General features: G+C 46.7%; 1 protein-coding gene across 1 annotated transcript in view; it reads right to left on the bottom strand.

The window, feature by feature from the left end:
• Nucleotides 1-8,973, bottom strand: part of atf7ip2 (activating transcription factor 7 interacting protein 2) — a 35,926-nt gene extending 26,953 nt beyond the window's left edge. The window contains exon 1 of the mRNA XM_055914638.1: nt 8,834-8,973. The gene's annotated coding sequence lies outside the window, so the exon portion shown is untranslated. The remainder of the gene's footprint in view (nt 1-8,833) is intronic.
• Nucleotides 8,974-23,986: the final 15,013 nt, after the last annotated feature.

Below are 23,986 nucleotides of genomic sequence, written 5' to 3'. Positions count from 1 at the left end.
ACATTTACTGCTAAGTGTTTAGCTAATAAAGGCCCTGTCTCTACAGCGTTGTAGGCTGGTTCTGGTCCCAGGAGGACATTTACTGCTAAGTGTTTAGCTAATAAAGGCCTTGTCTCTACAGCCTTGTAGGCTGGTTCTGGTCCCAGGGGGACATTTACTGCTAAGTGTTTAGCTAATAAAAGGGCCTGTTTCTACAGCCTTGTAGGCTGGTTCTGGTCCCAGGAGGACATTTACTGCTAAGTGTTTAGCTAATAAAGGCCCTGTTTATACAGCGTTGTAGGCTGGTTCTGGTCCAAGGAGGACATTTACTGCTAAGTGTTTAGCTAATAAAAGGCCCTGTTTATACAGCGTTGTAGGCTGGTTCTGGTCCCAGGAGGACATTTACTGCTAAGTGTTTAGCTAATAAAAGGCCCTGTTTATACAGCGTTGTAGGCTGGTTCTGGTCCCAGGAGGACATTTACTGCCTAAGTGTTTAGCTAATAAAGGCCCTGTTTCTACAGCGTTGTAGGCTGGTTCTGGTCCAAGGAGGACATTTACTGCCTAAGTGTTTAGCTAATAAAGGCCCTGTTTCTACAGCGTTGTAGGCTGGTTCTGGTCCCAGGAGAACATTTCCTGCTAAGTGTTTAGCTAATAAAGGCCCTGTTTATACAGCGTTGTAGGCTGGTTCTGGTCCCAGGAGGACATTTACTGCCTAAGTGTTTAGCTAATAAAGGCCCTGTTTATACAGCGTTGTAGGCTGGTTCTGGTCCCAGGAGGACATTTACTGCCTAAGTGTTTAGCTAATAAAGGCCCTGTTTATACAGCGTTGTAGGCTGGTTCTGGTCCCAGGGGGACATTTACTGCTAAGTGTTTAGCTAATAAAGGCCCTGTTTATACAGCGTTGTAGGCTGGTTCCGGTCCCAGGAGGACATTTACTGCTTAAGTGTTTAGCTAATAAAATGCCCTGTTTATACAGCGTTGTAGGCTGGTTCTGGTCCCAGGGGGACATTTCCTGCTAAGTGTTTAGCTAATAAAAGGCCCTGTTTATACAGCGTTGTAGGCTGGTTCTGGTCCCAGGAGGACATTTCCTGCTAAGTGTTTAGCTAATAAAAGGCCCTGTTTATACAGCGTTGTAGGCTGGTTCTGGTCCCAGGAGGACATTTACTGCTAAGTGTTTAGCTAATAAAGGCCCTGCTTATACAGCGTTGTAGGCTGGTTCTGGTCCCAGGAGGACATTTACTGCTTAGTGTTTAGCTAATAAAGGCCCTGCTTATACAGCGTTGTAGGCTGGTTCTGGTCCCAGGGGGACATTTACTGCTAAGTGTTTAGCTAATAAAAGGCCCTGTTTATACAGCGTTGTAGGCTGGTTCTGGTCCCAGAGGGACATTTACTGCTAAGTGTTTAGCTAATAAAGGCCCTGTTTCTACAGCGTTGTAGGCTGGTTCTGGTCCCAGGGGGACATTTACTGCTAAGTGTTTAGCTAATAAAGGCCCTGTTTCTACAGCGTTGTAGGCTGGTTCTGGTCCCAGGAGGACATTTACTGCTAAGTGTTTAGCTAATAAAGGCCCTGTTTCTACAGCGTTGTAGGCTGGTTCTGGTCCAAGGAGGACATTTACTGCTAAGTGTTTAGCTAATAAAGGCCCTGTTTAAACAGCGTTGTAGGCTGGTTCTGGTCCCAGGGGGACATTTACTGCTAAGTGTTTAGCTAATAAAGGCCCTGTTGTAGGCTGGTTCTGGTCCCAGGAGGACATTTACTGCTTAAGTGTTTAGCTAATAAAGGCCCTGTTTCTACAGCGTTGTAGGCTGGTTCTGGTCCCAGGGGGACATTTACTGCTAAGTGTTTAGCTAATAAAAGGCCCTGTTTATACAGCGTTGTAGGCTGGTTCTGGTCCCAGGAGGACATTTACTGCCTAAGTGTTTAGCTAATAAAGGCCCTGTTTATACAGCGTTGTAGGCTGGTTCTGGTCCCAGGAGGACATTTACTGCTAAGTGTTTAGCTAATAAAAGGCCCTGTTTATACAGCGTTGTAGGCTGGTTCTGGTCCCAGGGGGACATTTACTGCTAAGTGTTTAGCTAATAAAGGCCCTGTTTATACAGCGTTGTAGGCTGGTTCTGGTCCAAGGAGGACATTTACTGCCTAAGTGTTTAGCTAATAAAGGCCCTGTTTATACAGCGTTGTCGGCTGGTTCTGGTCCCAGGGGGACATTTACTGCTAAGTGTTTAGCTAATAAAGGCCCTGTTTCTACAGCCTTGTAGGCTGGTTCTGGTCCCAGGGGGACATTTCCTGCTAAGTGTTTAGCTAATAAAGGCCCTGTTTATACAGCGTTGTAGGCTGGTTCTGGTCCCAGGAGGACATTTACTGCTAAGTGTCTAGCTAATAAAAGGCCCTGTTTATACAGCGTTGTAGACTGGTTCTGGTCCCAGGAGGACATTTACTGCTTAAGTGTTTAGCTAATAAAAGGCCCTGTTTATACAGCGTTGTAGGCTGGTTCTGGTCCCAGGAGGACATTTACAGCTAAGTGTTTAGCTAATAAAGGCCCTGTCTCTACAGCGTTGTAGGCTGGTTCTGGTCCCAGGAGGACATTTACTGCTAAGTGTTTAGCTAATAAAGGCCCTGTTTATACAGCGTTGTAGGCTGGTTCTGGTCCCAGGGGGACATTTTCTGCTAAGTGTTTAGCTAATAAAAGGCCCTGTTTATACAGCGTTGTAGGCTGGTTCTGGTCCCAGGGGGACATTTACTGCTAAGTGTTTAGCTAATAAAGGCCCTGTTTATACAGCGTTGTAGGCTGGTTCTGGTCCCAGGAGGGACATTTACTGCCTAAGTGTTTAGCTAATAAAAGGCCCTGTTTATACAGCGTTGTAGGCTGGTTCTGGTCCCAGGGGGACATTTACTGCTAAGTGTTTAGCTAATAAAGGCCCTGTTTCTACAGCGTTGTAGGCTGGTTCTGGTCCCAGGAGAACATTTCCTGCTAAGTGTTTAGCTAATAAAGGCCCTGTTTCTACAGCGGTGTAGGCTGGTTCTGGTCCCAGGAGGACATTTACTGCTAAGTGTTTAGCTAATAAAGGCCCTGTTTCTACAGCGTTGTAGGCTGGTTCTGGTCCCAGGGGTACATTTACTGCTAAGTGTTTAGCTAATAAAGGCCCTGTTGTAGGCTGGTTCTGGTCCCAGAGGGACATTTCCTGCTAAGTGTTTAGCTAATAAAAGGCCCCGTTGTAGGCTGGTTCTGGTCCCAGGGGGACATTTACTGCTTAAGTGTTTAGCTAATAAAGGCCCTGTTTCTACAGCGTTGTAGGCTGGTTCTGGTCCCAGGGGTACATTTACTGCTAAGTGTTTAGCTAATAAAGGCCCTGTTGTAGGCTGGTTCTGGTCCCAGGGGGACATTTCCTGCTAAGTGTTTAGCTAATAAAAGGCCCCGTTGTAGGCTGGTTCTGGTCCCAGGGGGACATTTACTGCTAAGTGTTTAGCTAATAAAGGGCCTGTTTCTACAGCCTTGTAGGCTGGTTCTGGTCCCAGGAGGACATTTACTGCTAAGTGTTTAGCTAATAAAGGCCCTGTTTATACAGCGTTGTAGGCTGGTTCTGGTCCAAGGAGGACATTTACTGCTAAGTGTTTAGCTAATAAAAGGCCCTGTTTATACAGCGTTGTAGGCTGGTTCTGGTCCCAGGAGGACATTTACTGCTAAGTGTTTAGCTAATAAAAGGCCCTGTTTATACAGCGTTGTAGGCTGGTTCTGGTCCCAGGGGTACATTTACTGCTAAGTGTTTAGCTAATAAAGGCCCTGTTGTAGGCTGGTTCTGGTCCCAGAGGGACATTTCCTGCTAAGTGTTTAGCTAATAAAAGGCCCCGTTGTAGGCTGGTTCTGGTCCCAGGGGGACATTTACTGCTTAAGTGTTTAGCTAATAAAGGCCCTGTTTCTACAGCGTTGTAGGCTGGTTCTGGTCCCAGGGGTACATTTACTGCTAAGTGTTTAGCTAATAAAGGCCCTGTTGTAGGCTGGTTCTGGTCCCAGGGGGACATTTCCTGCTAAGTGTTTAGCTAATAAAAGGCCCCGTTGTAGGCTGGTTCTGGTCCCAGGGGGACATTTACTGCTTAAGTGTTTAGCTAATAAAGGCCCTGTTTATACAGCGTTGTAGGCTGGTTCTGGTCCCAGGGGGACATTTACTGCTTAAGTGTTTAGCTAATAAAGGCCCTATTTATACAGCGTTGTAGGCTGGTTCTGGTCCCAGGAGGACATTTACTGCTAAGTGTTTAGCTAATAAAGGCCCTGTTTATACAGCGTTGTAGGCTGGTTCTGGTCCCAGGGGGACATTTACTGCTTAAGTGTTTAGCTAATAAAGGCCCTGTTTATACAGCGTTGTAGGCTGGTTCTGGTCCCAGGAGGACATTTCCTGCTAAGTGTTTAGCTAATAAAAGGCCCTGTTAATACAGCGTTGTAGGCTGGTTCTGGTCCCAGGAGGACATTTACTGCTAAGTGTTTAGCTAATAAAAGGCCCTGTTTATACAGCGTTGTAGGCTGGTTCTGGTCCCAGGAGGACATTTACTGCTAAGTGTTTAGCTAATAAAGGCCCTGTCTCTACAGCGTTGTAGGCTGGTTCTGGTCCCAGGAGGACATTTACTGCTAAGTGTTTAGCTAATAAAGGCCTTGTCTCTACAGCCTTGTAGGCTGGTTCTGGTCCCAGGGGGACATTTACTGCTAAGTGTTTAGCTAATAAAAGGGCCTGTTTCTACAGCCTTGTAGGCTGGTTCTGGTCCCAGGAGGACATTTACTGCTAAGTGTTTAGCTAATAAAGGCCCTGTTTATACAGCGTTGTAGGCTGGTTCTGGTCCAAGGAGGACATTTACTGCTAAGTGTTTAGCTAATAAAAGGCCCTGTTTATACAGCGTTGTAGGCTGGTTCTGGTCCCAGGAGGACATTTACTGCTAAGTGTTTAGCTAATAAAAGGCCCTGTTTATACAGCGTTGTAGGCTGGTTCTGGTCCCAGGAGGACATTTACTGCCTAAGTGTTTAGCTAATAAAGGCCCTGTTTCTACAGCGTTGTAGGCTGGTTCTGGTCCAAGGAGGACATTTACTGCCTAAGTGTTTAGCTAATAAAGGCCCTGTTTCTACAGCGTTGTAGGCTGGTTCTGGTCCCAGGAGAACATTTCCTGCTAAGTGTTTAGCTAATAAAGGCCCTGTTTATACAGCGTTGTAGGCTGGTTCTGGTCCCAGGAGGACATTTACTGCCTAAGTGTTTAGCTAATAAAGGCCCTGTTTATACAGCGTTGTAGGCTGGTTCTGGTCCCAGGGGGACATTTACTGCTAAGTGTTTAGCTAATAAAGGCCCTGTTTATACAGCGTTGTAGGCTGGTTCCGGTCCCAGGAGGACATTTACTGCTTAAGTGTTTAGCTAATAAAATGCCCTGTTTATACAGCGTTGTAGGCTGGTTCTGGTCCCAGGGGGACATTTCCTGCTAAGTGTTTAGCTAATAAAAGGCCCTGTTTATACAGCGTTGTAGGCTGGTTCTGGTCCCAGGAGGACATTTACTGCTAAGTGTTTAGCTAATAAAGGCCCTGCTTATACAGCGTTGTAGGCTGGTTCTGGTCCCAGGAGGACATTTACTGCTTAGTGTTTAGCTAATAAAGGCCCTGCTTATACAGCGTTGTAGGCTGGTTCTGGTCCCAGGGGGACATTTACTGCTAAGTGTTTAGCTAATAAAAGGCCCTGTTTATACAGCGTTGTAGGCTGGTTCTGGTCCCAGGAGGACATTTACTGCTAAGTGTTTAGCTAATAAAGGCCCTGTTTCTACAGCCTTGTAGGCTGGTTCTGGTCCCAGGAGGACATTTACTGCTTAAGTGTTTAGCTAATAAAGGCCCTGTTTCTACAGCGTTGTAGGCTGGTTCTGGTCCCAGGGGGACATTTACTGCTAAGTGTTTAGCTAATAAAGGCCTTGTCTCTACAGCCTTGTAGGCTGGTTCTGGTCCCAGAGGGACATTTACTGCTAAGTGTTTAGCTAATAAAGGCCCTGTTTCTACAGCGTTGTAGGCTGGTTCTGGTCCCAGAGGGACATTTACTGCCTAAGTGTTTAGCTAATAAAAGGCCCTGTTTATACAGCCTTGTAGGCTGGTTCTGGTCCCAGAGGGACATTTACTGCCTAAGTGTTTAGCTAATAAAAGGCCCTGTTTATACAGCGTTGTAGGCTGGTTCTGGTCCCAGAGGGACATTTACTGCCTAAGTGTTTAGCTAATAAAGGCCCTGTTTATACAGCGTTGTAGGCTGGTTCTGGTCCCAGGGGGACATTTACTGCCTAAGTGTTTAGCTAATAAAGGCCTTGTTTATACAGCGTTGTAGGCTGGTTCTGGTCCCAGGAGAACATTTACTGCTAAGTGTTTAGCTAATAAAGGCCTTGTCTCTACAGCCTTGTAGGCTGGTTCTGGTCCCAGGGGGACATTTACTGCTAAGTGTTTAGCTAATAAAGGCCCTGTTTCTACAGCGTTGTAGGCTGGTTCTGGTCCCAGGAGTAGAGGATGTTGACGTAGGCAGTGACATCATCATGGCGCGACTTTGGGTTTAATAAAACAACTGGAGACTTTTTTTTTGTTGCAGAACTTACTGGGAAACATGCGTGCTATGTTCCTGTTTGTCAACTTCTGTCTGCGAAAGCATTAATAAAGGTTTTTAAATGATTTAATTCAAGATATTGTCATGTGTATAGAACCCATATCTCCTGAATGAAAACCTGGCTGTCTCATGGTAGGATGGGGGATGGGAACCCATATCTCCTGAATGAAAACATGGCTGTCTCATGGTAGGATGGGGGATGGGAACCCATATCTCCTGAATGAAAACATGTCTGTCTCATGGTAGGATGGTAGGATGGGAACCCATATCTCCTGAATGAAAACATGGCTGTCACATGGTAGGATGGGAACCCATATCTCCTGAATGAAAACATGGCTGTCTCATGGTAGGATGGGAACCCATATCTCCTGAATGAAAGCATGGCTGTCTCATGGTAGGATGGTAACCCATTTCTCCTGAATGAAAACATGACTGTCTCATGGTAGGATGGGAACCCATATCTCCTGAATGAAAACATGGCTGTCTCATGGTAGGGTGGGGGATGGGAACCCATATCTCCTGAATGAAAACATGGCTGTCTCATGGTAGGATGGGGGATGGGAACCCATTTCTCCTGAATGAAAACATGTCTGTCTCATGGTAGGATGGGAACCCATATATGCTAACTGAAAACATGGCTGTCTCATGGTAGGATGGGAACCCATATATGCTAACTGAAAACATGGCTGTCTCATGGTAGGATGGGGGATGGGAACCCATATCTCCTGAATGAAAACATGGCTGTCTCATGGTAGGATGGGGGATGGGAACCCATATCTCCTGAATGAAAACATGGCTGTCTCATGGTAGGATGGGGGGATGGGAACCCATTTCTCCTGAATGAAAACATGTCTGTCTCATGGTAGGATGGGATCCCATATCTCCTGAATGAAAACATGGCTGTCTCATGGTAGGATGGGAACCCATTTCTCCTGAATGAAAACATGGCTGTCTCATGGTAGGATGGGAACCCATATCTCCTGAATGAAAACATGGCTGTCTCATGGTAGGATGGGAACCCATTTCTCCTGAATGAAAACATGGCTGTCTCATGGTAGGATGGGAACCCATATCTCCTGAATAAAAACATGGCTGTCTCATGGTAGGATGGGAACCCGTATCTCCTGAATGAAAACATGGCTGTCTCATGGTAGGATGGGGGATGGGAACCCATATCTCCTGAATGAAAACATGGCTGTCTCATGGGAACCCATATCTCCTGAATGAAAACATGGCTGTCTCATGGTAGGATTGGAACTCGTATCTCCTTACTGAAAACATATCTGTATAACACTTTGTGACATCTGCTGATGTAAAAAGGGGCTTTATAAATACATCGGATTGAGTGTCATGCTAAAACAGGAAAGGACCTTCCCCAAACTGTTGCCACAAAATTGGAAGGACAGAATCGTCTAGAATGTCATCGTATGTTGTAGTATTAGGAAATCTCTTCACTGGAACTAAGGGAACCATGAAAAACAGCCCCAGACCATTATTCCTCCTCCACCAAACTTTACAGTTTGCATTGGGACAGGTAGCGGTTCTCCTGGCATCCTCCAAAACCCAGATTTGTCTGTCAGACTGCCAGATGGAGAAGCGTGATGTATTTCTCCAGAGGACGTGTTTCCAATGCTCCAGAGTCCAATGGCGGCGAGTAATAAGGCAACTCTGGCAAGGCAGAAATGTAAGGAACCGAAACCTTTACACGTTTTGAAAGTGTTGATGTTCATAAACATGATCTACACAATGTTGTTGACATTTTGCAGTTTCGTTTCTATGGTCACGGAACACATTTTTTTTTGATGAATGGGCTGTGGACTAATAAATATCAAGTTTGTTACCTAGCTGGCAGGCTAACAACATTTGCAAGTTAGGTAGCTGCTACTTTCCATATGCGCCCCAAATTGGACTGGAACCAGTCACACTCGAAGTACCGTTACCCATCGCTCCACAAATACCGTGGCCTTTACCGTACATGGGAAACAACTATTTTAAGATCTCAGATACATTTCACACCGGTTACACCAACACAATTCTGGTTTAAGATACAAAAATATGGACATGTGCACAAAAATCCTCCCTCGGTCTAGCTCACTAACATAGCCTTGCAATCGGGATGCAGGAAAAACTAACTTTAGCTAGATAACGTTACATGTCTAGCGTTAACTAGCTACGGCACTAGCATCTCACAATCGCTCCAACATTTCCAATGAATTAATAAAAATAATTCCAGATTAGAAAACGTGACACAAACCTGTCTCGATCTTTTAAAATAAAGCAGAAGCTTTTAAGGTTTTCAATGTTTTTTCTCTGCAGGGGTTTATTGTCAAGTAAACTAGCTCCGTTAGCAGCTACCGAAACGGAGGAAAACAGAGCGCACCGAGACGGGGCTACCGGAAACTAACCCATCAGTAAATCTCGAAGAATATCGCGGGAACTTTTCAAACATCTGGCGTGACTTGGTGGGGTTCGAGACCATTCATTTCTCTGTGCTTGATGTGAAGTCACATAGATTTACATTACAAAATGTATTCATTGGCAATATATTAACATCCTCAACGATACACGTAGTAATAAACGGATTAGGAATATTGTTTGTGATACTAGCTACATTTCCCTCAGCAAAAATGTTTTGGTCGAATATCTATGGGGATAAACAATGGGGGAAAGAATGGGAAATGTCTAACATATATTGTATCTATAACAAGGTATAGGAAGTTTAATTTAAAATGTTACACGGAATTTGTCCTGTAAAACATGTTTTGGAAAGATTCAAGCTGAATATAAGTGTGATAATTTTATATAATTGTGATTTCTGTGGAATGGATATGGTTATCGAAACCATTTTTCATTTGTTTTTTTTACCTGTATTTATATTATAATTTTTGGGATTGACGTACAGAACTTTGTTACAAAGAAAACAGGACCGGTTGTACAATTTTAATGGTTTTTGATATAATGATTTATTTCAGAAATTTTGACATTGAGAAAAGTGTTGTATATTTAATTCAACTGCTAATAATACTAGGGGACATTTCACATCCACAAATGCCATATGGTCTAATTTAAAAACGTTTTTTCACTTTATAAATTAATTTAAACAATATGTAACTACTTTTAAATAAAATGACAAGCAAAACGTTTGTATATATGCTTGTTTGCCTCTTTTGTTTGTTGGTATTTGTTTGTAAAAATCAAAACATGTATATATTTTTACGACAGTAACACGAAAGGGGTCGTTAGAGGGGGTAAGGCTGGAGCAACCGACTGCAGACCAAAGGGGGTCGTTAGAGGGGGTAAGGCTGGAGCAACCGACTGCAGACCAAAATAAATAAAAATAATAATTAAAAAAGTAGTGGTAAAACAATTCAAGCTTCTCCGAGGTTTATCATGCTGTTACCAGACAGACAGATGACTGATGAAGACAATAGAGTGACATGTCCTCCCCACACACACACACACACACACACACACACACACACACACACACACACACACACACACACACACACACACACACACACACACACACACACACACACACACACACACACACACACACACACACACACACACACACACACACACACACACACACAGGAGCTTGGTATCGTGTGGGTGGTGACAGTCCACCCTCCGTATAATGGGGATCATCACAGCGCCAGGGAGCCAGGCAGGAAGGACCCCTTGAGGGTATCACCCAACACTGTTTAGAGCTGACCCGATGATTGCCTGACTGGAATGGCTGTTTCTCCGTTTATTACCTGTCACTGTAACAGGAGGTGGAGAGAGAGAGAGAAAGAGAGAGAGAGAGAGAGAGGGGGGGGGGGGGGGTGGTAGAAAGAGGGGGGAGGGATGGGGGTAGAGAGAGATGGGGTGAGATGGGGGGATACCGAGGGAGGGAAATGGATGAGGGTAGAGAGAGATGGGGTGGGATGGGGGGGTACTGAGGGAGGCAAAGGGATGAGGGTAGAGAGAGTGGGGAAGGATGGAGAAAGTGGGGAAGAAGGTGAGGGAGGGAGAGAGGGAGAAGAGGGAGGGAGGGAGGAGGAAGAGGGTGAAGGAGGGAGAGAGAGAGGGAGAGAGGGAGGGAGGAAGCTATACACAGTGTTCTATGTATTCAGACTGGACATGGAATAGAGATGTCAGGGAGCACTGAATGTATGGTACAGCAGGTCACCTGGCTGTGTGTGGTGTGTGTGTCTGTGTGTGTGGTGTGTGTGTGTGGTGTGTGTGTGTCTGTGTGTGTGTGTGTGTGTGTGTGTGTGTGTGTGTGTGTGTGTGTGTGTGTGTGTGTGTGTGTGTGTGTGTGTCTGTGTGTGTGGTGTGTGTGTGTCTGTGTGTGTGGTGTGTGTGTGTGTCTGTGTGTGTGTGTGTGTCTGTGTGTGTGGTGTGTGTGTGGTGTGTCTGTGTGTGTCTGTGTGTGTCTGTGTGTGTGTGTGTGTGTGTGGTGTGTGTGTGTGTGTGGTGTGTGTGTGTCTGTGTGTGTGGTGTGTGTGTGTGTGTGTGTGTGTGTGTGTGTGTGTGTGTGTGTGTGTGTGTGTGTGTGTGGTGTGTGTGTGTCTGTCTGTGTGTGTGTGGTGTGTGTGTGTGTGTCTGTGTGTGTGTGTGTGTGTCTGTGTGTGTGGTGTGTGTGTGGTGTGTCTGTGTGTGTCTGTGTGTGTGTGTGTGTGTGTGTGTGTGTGGTGTGTGTGTGTGTGTGTGGTGTGTGTGTGTCTGTGTGTGTGTGTGTGTGTGTGTGTGTGTGTGTGTGTGTGTGTGTGTGTGTGTGTGTGTGTGTGTGTGTGTGTGTGTGTGTGGTGTGTGTGTGTCTATGTGGTGTGTGTGTGTGATGTATGTGTGTGTGTGTGTGTGTGTGTGTGTATGTGGTGTGTTTGTGTGTGTGAAGAAATGTCACTCGCAATAACATCCTCCTATGAGGAGATGTAAAGGTCAAATGTGAATCTCAGAAAACCTCCTGACATAAACACAGTGTGCTGATTGGATTAGGTCTGGGCTGTGAGCGGGATCCATATTTCTTAGACCACAATGTTGTGGAATGTTTAACGTAGAAATATTGTATATAGAACAGATACGCCTGGTGTTTCTATCAGGAGGTCTGGTAGATGTCTGTCGTAATGTTGACCCTCTGGAAATACAAAATGGTTGCTTACCAAATGACACCCTTTACCCTGTACGGTGGACTACTGTTGACCAGAGTCCTTTACCCTGTACGGTGGACTACTGTTGACCAGAGGTCCTTTACCCTGTACGGTGGACTACTGTTGACCAGAGTCCTTTACCCTGTACGGTGGACTACTGTTGACCAGAGTCCTTTACCCTGTACGGTGGACTACTGTTGACCAGAGTCCTTTACCCTGTACGGACTACTGTTGACCAGAGTCCTTTACCCTGTACGGTGGACTACTGTTGACCAGAGTCCTTTACCCTGTACGGTGGACTACTGTTGACCAGAGTCCTTTACCCTGTACGGTGGACTACTGTTGACCAGAGTCCTTTTCCCTGTACGGTGGACTACTGTTGACCAGAGTCCTTTACCCTGTACGGTGGACTACTGTTGACCAGAGTCCTTTTCCCTGTATGGTGGACTACTGTTACCCAGAGTCCTTTACCCTGTACGGTGGACTACTGTTACCCAGAGTCCTTTTCCCTGTAAGGTGGACAACTGTTGACCAGAGTCCTTTTCCCTGTATGGTGGACTACTGTTACCCAGAGTCCTTTACACTGTACGGTGGACTACTGTTGACCAGAGTCCTTTACCCTGTACGGTGGACTACTGTTGACCAGAGTCAATTTACCCTGTACGGTGGACTACTGTTGACCAGAGTCCTTTTCCCTGTATGGTGGACTACTGTTACCCAGAGTCCTTTAATCTGTACGGTGGCCTACTGTTGACCAGAGTCCTTTACCCTGTACGGTGGACTACTGTTGACCAGAGTCCTTACTCTGTACTGTGGACTACTGTTTACAAGAGTCCTTTACCCTGTACGGTGAACTACTGGAGACCAGAGTCCTTTACCCTGTACGGTGGACTACTGTTGACCAGAGTCCTTTACCCTGAATGGACGACTACTGTTGACCAGAGTCCTTTTCCCTGTACGGTGGACTACTGTTGACCAGAGTCCTTTTCCCTGTAAGGTGGACAACTGTTGACCAGAGTCCTTTACCCTGTACGGTGGACTACTGTTGACCAGAGTCCTTTTCCCTGTATGGTGGACTACTGTTACCCAGAGTCCTTTACCCTGTACGGTGGACTACTGTTACCCAGAGTCCTTTTCCCTGTAAGGTGGACAACTGTTGACCAGAGTCCTTTTCCCTGTACGGTGGACTACTGTTGACCAGAGTCCTTTACCCTGTACGGTGGACAACTGTTGACCAGAGTCCTTTTCCCTGTATGGTGGACTACTGTTACCCAGAGTCCTTTACACTGTACGGTGGACTACTGTTGACCAGAGTCCTTTACCCTGTACGGTGGACTACTGTTGACCAGAGTCAATTTACCCTGTACGGTGGACTACTGTTGACCAGAGTCCTTTTCCCTGTACGGACTACTGTTGAGCAGAGTCCTGTTCCCTGTACGGTGGACTACTGTTGACCAGAGTCCTTTACCCTGTACGGTGGACTACTGTTGACCAGAGTCCATTTCCCTGTACGGTGGACTACTGTTAACCAGAGTCCTTTACCCTGTACGGTGGACTACTGTTGACAAGAGTCCTTTACCCTGTAAGGTGGACTACTGTTGACCAGAGTCCTTTACCCTGTAAGGTGGACTACTGTTGACCAGAGTCCTTTACCCTGTACGGTGGACTACTGTTGACCAGAGTCCTTTACCCTGTACGGTGGACTACTGTTGACCAGAGTCCTTTACCCTGTACGGTGGTCTACTGTTAACCAGAGTCCTTTACCCTGTACGGTGGACTACTGTAGACCAGAGTCCTTTACCCTTCATGGACTACTGTTGACCAGAGTCCTTTTCCCTTTACGGTGGACTACTGTAGACCAGAGTCCTTTTCCCTTTACGGTGGACTACTGTAGACCAGAGTCCTTTTCCCTTTACGGTGGACTACTGTAGACCAGAGTCCTTTTCCCTGTATGGTGGACTACTGTTACCCAGAGTCCTTTACACTGTACGGTGGACTACTGTTGACCAGAGTCCTTTACCCTGTACGGTGGACTACTGTTGACCAGAGTCAATTTACCCTGTACGGTGGACTACTGTTGACCAGAGTCCTTTTCCCTGTACGGACTACTGTTGAGGAGAGTCCTGTTCCCTGTACGGTGGACTACTGTTGACCAGAGTCCTTTACCCTGTACGGTGGACTACTGTTGACCAGAGTCCTTTACCCTGTACGGTGGACTACTGTTGACCAGAGTCAATTTACCCTGTACGGTGGACTACTGTTGACCAGAGTCCTTTTCCCTGTACGGACTACTGTTGAGCAGAGTCCTGTTCCCTGTACGGTGGACTACTGTTGACCAGAGTCCTTTACCCTGTACGGTGGACTACTGTTGACCAGAGTCCATTTCCCTGTACGGTGGACTACTGTTAACCAGAGTCCTTTACCCTGTACGGTGGACTACTGTTGACAAGAGTCCTTTACCCTGTAAGGTGGACTACTGTTGACCAGAGTCCTTTACCCTGCAAGGTGGACTACTGTTGACCAGAGTCCTTTACCCTGTACGGTGGACTACTGTTGACCAGAGTCCTTTACCCTGTACGGTGGACTACTGTTGACCAGAGTCCTTTACCCTGTACGGTGGTCTACTGTTAACCAGAGTCCTTTACCCTGTACGGTGGACTACTGTAGACCAGAGTCCTTTACCCTTCATGGACTACTGTTGACCAGAGTCCTTTTCCCTTTACGGTGGACTACTGTAGACCAGAGTCCTTTTCCCTTTACGGTGGACTACTGTAGACCAGAGTCCTTTTCCCTTTACGGTGGACTACTGTAGACCAGAGTCCTTTTCCCTGTATGGTGGACTACTGTTACCCAGAGTCCTTTACACTGTACGGTGGACTACTGTTGACCAGAGTCCTTTACCCTGTACGGTGGACTACTGTTGACCAGAGTCAATTTACCCTGTACGGTGGACTACTGTTGACCAGAGTCCTTTTCCCTGTACGGACTACTGTTGAGGAGAGTCCTGTTCCCTGTACGGTGGACTACTGTTGACCAGAGTCCTTTACCCTGTACGGTGGACTACTGTTGACCAGAGTCCTTTACCCTGTACGGTGGACTACTGTTGACCAGAGTCAATTTACCCTGTACGGTGGACTACTGTTGACCAGAGTCCTTTTCCCTGTACGGACTACTGTTGAGCAGAGTCCTGTTCCCTGTACGGTGGACTACTGTTGACCAGAGTCCTTTACCCTGTACGGTGGACTACTGTTGACCAGAGTCCATTTCCCTGTACGGTGGACTACTGTTAACCAGAGTCCTTTACCCTGTACGGTGGACTACTGTTGACAAGAGTCCTTTACCCTGTAAGGTGGACTACTGTTGACCAGAGTCCTTTACCCTGCAAGGTGGACTACTGTTGACCAGAGTCCTTTACCCTGTACGGTGGACTACTGTTGACCAGAGTCCTTTACCCTGTACGGTGGACTACTGTTGACCAGAGTCCTTTACCCTGTACGGTGGTCTACTGTTAACCAGAGTCCTTTACCCTGTACGGTGGACTACTGTAGACCAGAGTCCTTTACCCTTCATGGACTACTGTTGACCAGAGTCCTTTTCCCTTTACGGTGGACTACTGTAGACCAGAGTCCTTTTCCCTTTACGGTGGACTACTGTAGACCAGAGTCCTTTTCCCTTTACGGTGGACTACTGTAGACCAGAGTCCTTTTCCCTGTATGGTGGACTACTGTTACCCAGAGTCCTTTACACTGTACGGTGGACTACTGTTGACCAGAGTCCTTTACCCTGTACGGTGGACTACTGTTGACCAGAGTCAATTTACCCTGTACGGTGGACTACTGTTGACCAGAGTCCTTTTCCCTGTACGGACTACTGTTGAGGAGAGTCCTGTTCCCTGTACGGTGGACTACTGTTGACCAGAGTCCTTTACCCTGTACGGTGGACTACTGTTGACCAGAGTCCATTTCCCTGTACGGTGGACTACTGTTAACCAGAGTCCTTTACCCTGTACGGTGGACTACTGTTGACAAGAGTCCTTTACCCTGTAAGGTGGACTACTGTTGACCAGAGTCCTTTACCCTGTAAGGTGGACTACTGTTGACCAGAGTCCTTTACCCTGTACGGTGGACTACTGTTGACCAGAGTCCTTTACCCTGTACGGTGGACTACTGTTGACCAGAGTCCTTTACCCTGTACGGTGGTCTACTGTTAACCAGAGTCCTTTACCCTGTACGGTGGACTACTGTAGACCAGAGTCCTTTACCCTTCATGGACTACTGTTGACCAGAGTCCTTTTCCCTTTACGGTGGACTACTGTAGACCAGAGTCCTTTTCCCTTTACGGTGGACTACTGTAGACCAGAGTCCATTTCCCTGTACGGTGGACTACTGTTGACCAGAGTCGTTTTCCCTGTACGGTGGACTACTGTTGACCAGAGTCCTTTACCCTGTACGGTGGACTACTGTTGACCAGAGTCCTTTACCCTGTACGGACTACTGTTGACCAGAGTCCTTTACCCTGTAAGGTGAACTACTGTTGACCAGAGTCCTTTACCCTGTACGGTGGACTACTGTTGACCAGAGTCCTTTACCCTGTATGGACTACTGTTGACCAGAGTCCTTTTCCCTGTACGGTGGACTACTGTTGACCAGAGTCCTTTACCCTGTACGGTGGACTACTGTTGACCAGAGTCCTTTACCCTGTACGGTGGACTACTGTTGACCAGAGTCCTGTTCCCTGTACGGTGGACTACTGTTGACCAGAGTCCTTTACCCTGTATTGACTACTGTTGACCAGAGTCCTTTTCCCTGTACGGTGGACTACTGTTGACCAGAGTCCTTTTCCCTGTACGGTGGACTACTGTTGACCAGAGTCCTTTTCCCTTTACGGTGGACTACTGTTGACCAGAGTCCTTTTCCCTGTACGGTGGACAACTGTTGACCAGTCCTTTACCCTGTACAGTGGACTACTGTTACCCAGAGTCCTTTACCCTGTACGGTGGACTACTGTTGACCAGAGTCCTTTACCCTGTACGGTGGACTACTGTTGACCAGAGTCCTTTTCCCTGTACAGTGTACGACTGTTGACCAGAGTCCTTTACCCTGTACGGTGGACTACTGTTGACCAGAGTCCTTTACCCTGTACGGTGGACTACTGTTGACCAGAGTCCTTTACCCTGTACGGTGGACTACTGTTGACCAGAGTCCTTTACCCTGTAATGTGGACTACTGTTGACCAGAGTCCTTTACCCTGTACGGACTACTGTTGACCAGAGTCCTTTACCCTGTACGGTGGACTACTGTTGACCAGAGTCCTTTTGCCTGTACGGTGGACTACTGTTGACCAGAGTCCTTTTGCCTGTACGGTGGACTACTGTTGACCAGAGTCCTTTACCCTGTACGGTGGACTACTGTTGCCCAGAGTCCTTTACCTTGTACGGTGGACTACTGTTGACAAGAGTCCTTTACCCTGTACGGTGGACTACTGTTACCCAGAGTCCTTTACCCTGTACGGTGGACTACTGTAGACCAGAGTCCTTTACCCTGTACGGTGGACTACTGTTGACAAGAGTCCTTTACCCTGTGCGGTGGACTACTGTTGACCAGAGTCCTTTACCCTGTATGGACTACTGTTGACCAGAGTCCTTTACCCTCTACCCTGGATTTACTACCTCCTGGATTTATTACCCTCCTAGATTTATTACCCTCCTAGATTTACTACCTCTTGAATTAACTACAGTCCTGGATTTACTACCCTCCTTGATTTACCACCCTCCTGGATTTATTACCCTGATGGATTTACCACCCTCCTGGATTTACCACCCTCCTGGATGTACCACCCTCCTGGATTTACCACCCTCCTGGATTTACCACCCTCCTGGATTTACCACCCTCCTGAATTTACCACCCTCCTGGATTTACTACCCTCCTGGATTTACCACCCTCCTGGATTTACTACCCTCCTGGATTTATCACCCTCCTGGATTTACCACCCTCCTGGATTTACTACCCTCCTGGATTTACCACCCTCCTGGATTTACTACCTCCTGGATTTACTACCCTCCTGGATTTACCACCCTCCTGGATTTACCAGCCTCCTGGATTTACTACCCTCCTGGATTTACTACCCTCCTGGATTTACCACCCTCCTGGATTTACTACCCTCCTGGATTTAATGCCTCCTGGATTTACCACCCTCCTGGATTTACTACAGTCCTGGATTTACTGCCTCCTGGATTTACTACCCTCCTGGATTTACTACCCTCCTGGATTTACTGCCTCCTGGATTTACCACCCTCCTGGATTTATCACCCTCCTGGATTTACCACCCTCCTGGATTTACTACCCTCCTGGATTTACTACCTCCTGGATTTACCACCCTCCTGGATTTTCTACCCTCCTGGATTTACTGCCTCCTGGATTTACCACCCTCCTGGATTTATTACCCTCCTGGATTTACCACCCTCCTGGATTTACTGCCCTCCAGGATTTATCACCCTCCTGGATTTACTACCTCCTGGATTTACTACCTCCTAGATTTACTACCCTCCTGGATTTACCACCCTCCTAGATTTACCACCCTCCTGGATTTATTACCCTGATGGATTTACTACCTCCTAGATTTACTACCCTCCTGGATTTACCACCCTCCTGGATTTACTACCTCCTGGATTTACTACCCTCCTGGATTTACCACCCTCCTGGATTTACCAGCCTCCTGGATTTACTACCCTCCTGGATTTACTACCCTCCTGGATTTACCACCCTCCTGGATTTACTACCCTCCTGGATTTACTACCCTCCTGGATTTACCACCCTCCTGGATTTACTACCCTCCTGGATTTACTGCCTCCTGGATTTACCACCCTCCTGGATTTATTACCCTCCTGGATTTACTACCCTCCTGGATTTACTGCCTCCTGGATTTACCACCCTCCTGGATTTATCACCCTCCTGGATTTACCACCCTCCTGGATTTACTACCCTCCTGGATTTACTACCTCCTGGATTTACCACCCTCCTGGATTTACTACCCCCCTGGATTTACTGCCTCCTGGATTTACCACCCTCCTGGATTTATTACCCTCCTGGATTTACCACCCTCCTGGATTTACTGCCCTCCAGGATTTATCACCCTCCTGGATTTACTACCTCCTGGATTTACTACCTCCTAGATTTACTACCCTCCTGGATTTACCACCCTCCTAGATTTACCACCCTCCTGGATTTATTACCCTGATGGATTTACTACCTCCTAGATTTACCACCCTCCTGGATTTCTCACCCTCCTGGATTTACTTCCTCCTAGATTTACCACCCTCCTGGATTTATCAACCTCCTGGATTTACTACCTCCTAGATTTACCACCCTCCTGGATTTATCACCCTCCTGGATTTACCACCCTCCTGGATTTATCACCCTCCTGGATTTACCACCCTCCTGGATTTACCACCCTCCTAGATTTACCACCCTCCTGGATTTACCACCCTCCTGGATTTACCACCCTCCTGGATTTACCACCCTCCTGGATTTATCACCCTCCTAGATTTACTACCCTCCTGGATTTATTACCCTCCTGGATTTACCACCCTCCTGGATTTACTGCCCTCCTGGATTTATCACCCTCCTGGATTTACTACCTCCTGGATTTACTACCTCCTAGATTTACTACCCTCCTGGATTTACCACCCTCCTAGATTTACCACCCTCCTGGATTTATTACCCTGATGAATTTACTACCTCCTAGATTTACCACCCTCCTGGATTTCTCACCCTCCTGGATTTACTTCCTCCTAGATTTACCACCCTCCTGGATTTATCACCCTCCTGGATTTACTACCTCCTAGATTTACCACCCTCCTGGATTTACCACCCTCCTGGATTTATCACCCTCCTGGATTTACCACCCTCCTGGATTTACCACCCTCCTAGATTTACCACCCTCCTGGATTTACCACCCTCCTGGATTTACCACCCTCCTGGATTTACCACCCTCCTGGATTTATCACCCTCCTAGATTTACTACCCTCCTGGATTTACCACCCTCCTGGATTTATCACCCTCCTAGATTTACTACCCTGCTGGATTTACTACCCTGCTGGATTTACTACCTCCTGGATTTACCACCCTCCTGGATTTACTACCCTGCTGGATTTACTACCTCCTGGATTTACTACCTCCTGGATTTACCACCCTGCTGGATTTACCACCCTCCTGGATTTACCACCCTCCTGGATTTACCACCCTCCTGGATTTACCACCCTCCTGGATTTACTACCCTCCTGGATTTACCACCCTCCTGGATTTACTACCCTCCTGGATTTACCACCCTCCTGGATTTACTACCCTCCTGGATTTACCACCCTCCTGGATTTACCACCCTCCTGGATTTATCACCCTCCTAGATTTACTACCCTCCTGGATTTACTACCCTGCTGGATTTACTACCTCCTGGATTTACCACCCTCCTGGATTCACTACCCTCCTGGATTTACTACCCTGCTGGATTTACTACCTCCTGGATTTACCACCCTGCTGGATTTACTACCCTCTTGGATTTACCACCCTCCTGGATTTACTACCCTCCTGGATTTACCACCCTCCTGGATTTACTACCCTCCTGGATTTACCACCCTCCTGGATTTACCACCCTCCTGGATTTACCACCCTCCTGGATTTACTACCTCCTGGATTTACCACCCTCCTGGATTTACTACCCTCCTGGATTTTCCACCCTCCTGGATTTACTACCCTCCTGGATTTACCACCCTCCTAGATTTACCACCCTCCTGGATTTACTACCCTCCTGGATTTACCACCCTCCTAGATTTACCACCCTCCTGGATTTACTACCCTCCTGGATTTACCACCCTCCTAGATTTACCACCCTCCTAGATTTACCACCCTCCTGGATTTACTACCCTCCTGGATTTAATACCCTCCTGGATTTACCACCCTCCTGGATTTACTACCCTCCTGGATTTACCACCCTCCTGGATTTACTACCCTCCTGGATTTTTCCACCCTCCTAGATTTACCACCCTCCTGGATTTACTACCCTCCTGGATTTACCACCCTCTTGGATTTACTACCTCCTGGATTTACCACCCTGCTGGATTTACTACCTCCTGCCAGAATGCTTGTAATGCCCCCAGAAATGTCTCGTCTCTGTTGGGGAAACAGAAAGGACAAAGAGCCCTATTACCCACTGCGCCTTCAGAAAGTGGTGCTGGTTAATTTCCTTTACTATCAAACGAGGAGAGACAAACGTATCACACAAGTCAGAGTTATACTTTAAACTAAATCCTTAATCGCTTATTCATACAAAGCACACACATATAAAGTGAATCGATTGAGTGCTCTACGATAACGATGGCTGGTCGACGATTCGCTCTCAGATCACATTCGTTGAGAGCCACGAGACAAATGTACAAAGGTCTTTTATAGCCGAGATACACCCGTTTCAACCGACATGACGAACAACAGATATATAGAATGGGTCACAAGGTTAAGATTTGTGTGAAAGATACCTATAATTCATAGCAGACAGTATCTGTTGTGTCGTTTTCATTGTATAGACTGGTGTCTGTCTCTTCGACTCCAAACTGGAACTATCTCTTCCTGGTACGGTACAGAACAGACTACAGAACAGACTCGGTACAGAACAGACTACAGAACAGACTCGGTATAGAACAGACTCGGTACAGAACAGACTACAGAACAGACTACAGAACAGACTACAGAACAGACTCGGTACAGAACAGACTACAGAACAGACTCGGTACAGAACAGACTACAGAACAGACTCGGAACAGAACAGACTACAGAACAGACTCGGTACAGAACAGACTACAGAACAGACTCGGTACAGAACAGACTACAGAACAGACTACAGAACAGACTACAGAACAGACTCGGTATAGAACAGACTCGGTATAGAACAGACTCGGTACAGAACAGACTCGGTACAGAACAGACTCGGTATAGAACAGACTCCGTATAGAACAGACTCGGTATAGAACAGACTCGGTACAGAACAGACTCGGTACAGAACAGACTCGGTACAGAACAGACTCGGTATAGAACAGACTCGGTACAGAACAGACTACAGAACAGACTGGGTATAGAACAGACTCGGTATAGAACAGACTCGGTACAGAACAGACTACAGAACAGACTCGGTATAGAACAGACTGGGTACAGAACAGACTCGGTATAAAACAGACTCGGTACAGAACAGACTCGGTACAGAACAGACTACAGAACAGACTCGGTACAGAACAGACTACAGAACAGACTCGGAACAGAACAGACTACAGAACAGACTCGGTACAGAACAGACTCGGTACAGAACAGACTCGGTACAGAACAGACTCGGTACAGAACAGACTCGGTATAGAACAGACTATAGAACAGACTACAGAACAGACTACAGAACAGACTCGGTATAGAACAGACTCGGTATAGAACAGACTCGGTATAGAACAGACTCGGTATAGAACAGACTCGGTATAGAACAGACTCGGTATAGAACAGACTACAGAACAGACTCGGTATAGAACAGACTCGGTACAGAACAGACTCGGTACAGAACAGACTCGGTACAGAACAGACTCGGTACAGAACAGACTCGGTACAGAACAGACTCGGTACAGAACAGACTCGGTACAGAACAGACTCGGTACAGAACAGACTCAGTATAGAACAGACTCGGTATAGAACAGACTACAGAACAGACTACAGAACAGACTCGGTATAGAACAGACTCGGTATAGAACAGACTCGGTATAGAACAGACTCGGTATAGAACAGACTCGGTATAGAACAGACTACAGAACAGACTCGGTATAGAACAGACTCGGTATAGAACAGACTCGGTATAGAACAGACTACAGAACAGACTCGGTACAGAACAGACTCGGTACAGAACAGACTACAGAACAGACTACAGAACAGACTCGGTATAGAACAGACTCGGTATAGAACAGACTCGGTATAGAACAGACTCGGTACAGAACAAACTCGGTATAGAACAGACTACAGAACAGACTACAGAACAGAATCGGTACAGAACAGACTCGGTATAGAACAGACTCGGTATAGAACAGACTACAGAACAGACTCGGTATAGAACAGACTACAGAACAGACTCGGTACAGAACAGACTCGGTACAGAACAAACTCGGTACAGAACAGACTACAGAACAGACTGGGTACAGAACAAACTCGGTACAGAACAGACTACAGAACAGACTGGGTATAGAACAGACTCGGTATAGAACAGACTCGGTACAGAACAGACTACAGAACAGACTCGGAACAGAACAGACTACAGAACAGACTCGGTACAGAACAAACTCGGTACAGAACAGACTACAGAACAGACTCGGTACAGAACAGACTACAGAACAGACTACAGAACAGACTGGGTACAGAACAGACTCGGTATAGAACAGACTCGGTACAGAACAGACTACAGAACAGACTACAGAACAGACTATAGAACAGACTCGGTACAGAACAGACTACAGAACAGACTGGGTACAGAACAGACTACAGAACAGACTATAGAACAGAATCGGTACAGAACAGACTACAGAACAGACTACAGAACAGACTACAGAACAGACTGGGTACAGAACAGACTATAGAACAGACTCGGTACAGAACAGACTACAGAACAGACTCGGTACAGAACAAACTCGGTACAGAACAGACTACAGAACAGACTACAGAACAGACTCGGTATAGAACAGACTACAGAACAGACTCGGTACAGAACAGACTCGGTATAGAACAGACTACAGAACAGACTGGGTACAGAACAGACTACAGAACAGACTCGGTACAGAACAGACTACAGAACAGACTACAGAACAGACTCGGTATAGAACAGACTACAGAACAGACTCGGTATAGAACAGACTCGGTACAGAACAGACTACAGAACAGACTCGGTATAGAACAGACTACAGAACAGACTCGGTATAGAACAGACTACAGAACAGACTCGGTATAGAACAGACTCGGTACAGAACAGACTACAGAACAGACTCGGTATAGAACAGACTCGGTACAGAACAAACTCGGTACAGAACAGACTACAGAACAGACTCGGTACAGAACAGACTCGGTATAGAACAGACTCGGTATAGAACAGACTACAGAACAGACTACAGAACAGACTTGGTATAGAACAGACTCGGTACAGAACAGACTACAGAACAGACTCGGTATAGAACAGACTCGGTACAGAACAAACTCGGTACA

The sequence above is a fragment of the Salvelinus fontinalis genome, unplaced genomic scaffold, assembly GCF_029448725.1.
Source record: "Salvelinus fontinalis isolate EN_2023a unplaced genomic scaffold, ASM2944872v1 scaffold_0630, whole genome shotgun sequence".
NCBI classification, from domain to species: Eukaryota; Metazoa; Chordata; class Actinopteri; order Salmoniformes; family Salmonidae; genus Salvelinus; species Salvelinus fontinalis.
The sequence above is the reverse complement of the archived record's forward strand: the minus strand, read 5'-3'. Positions and strand labels throughout refer to the sequence as shown.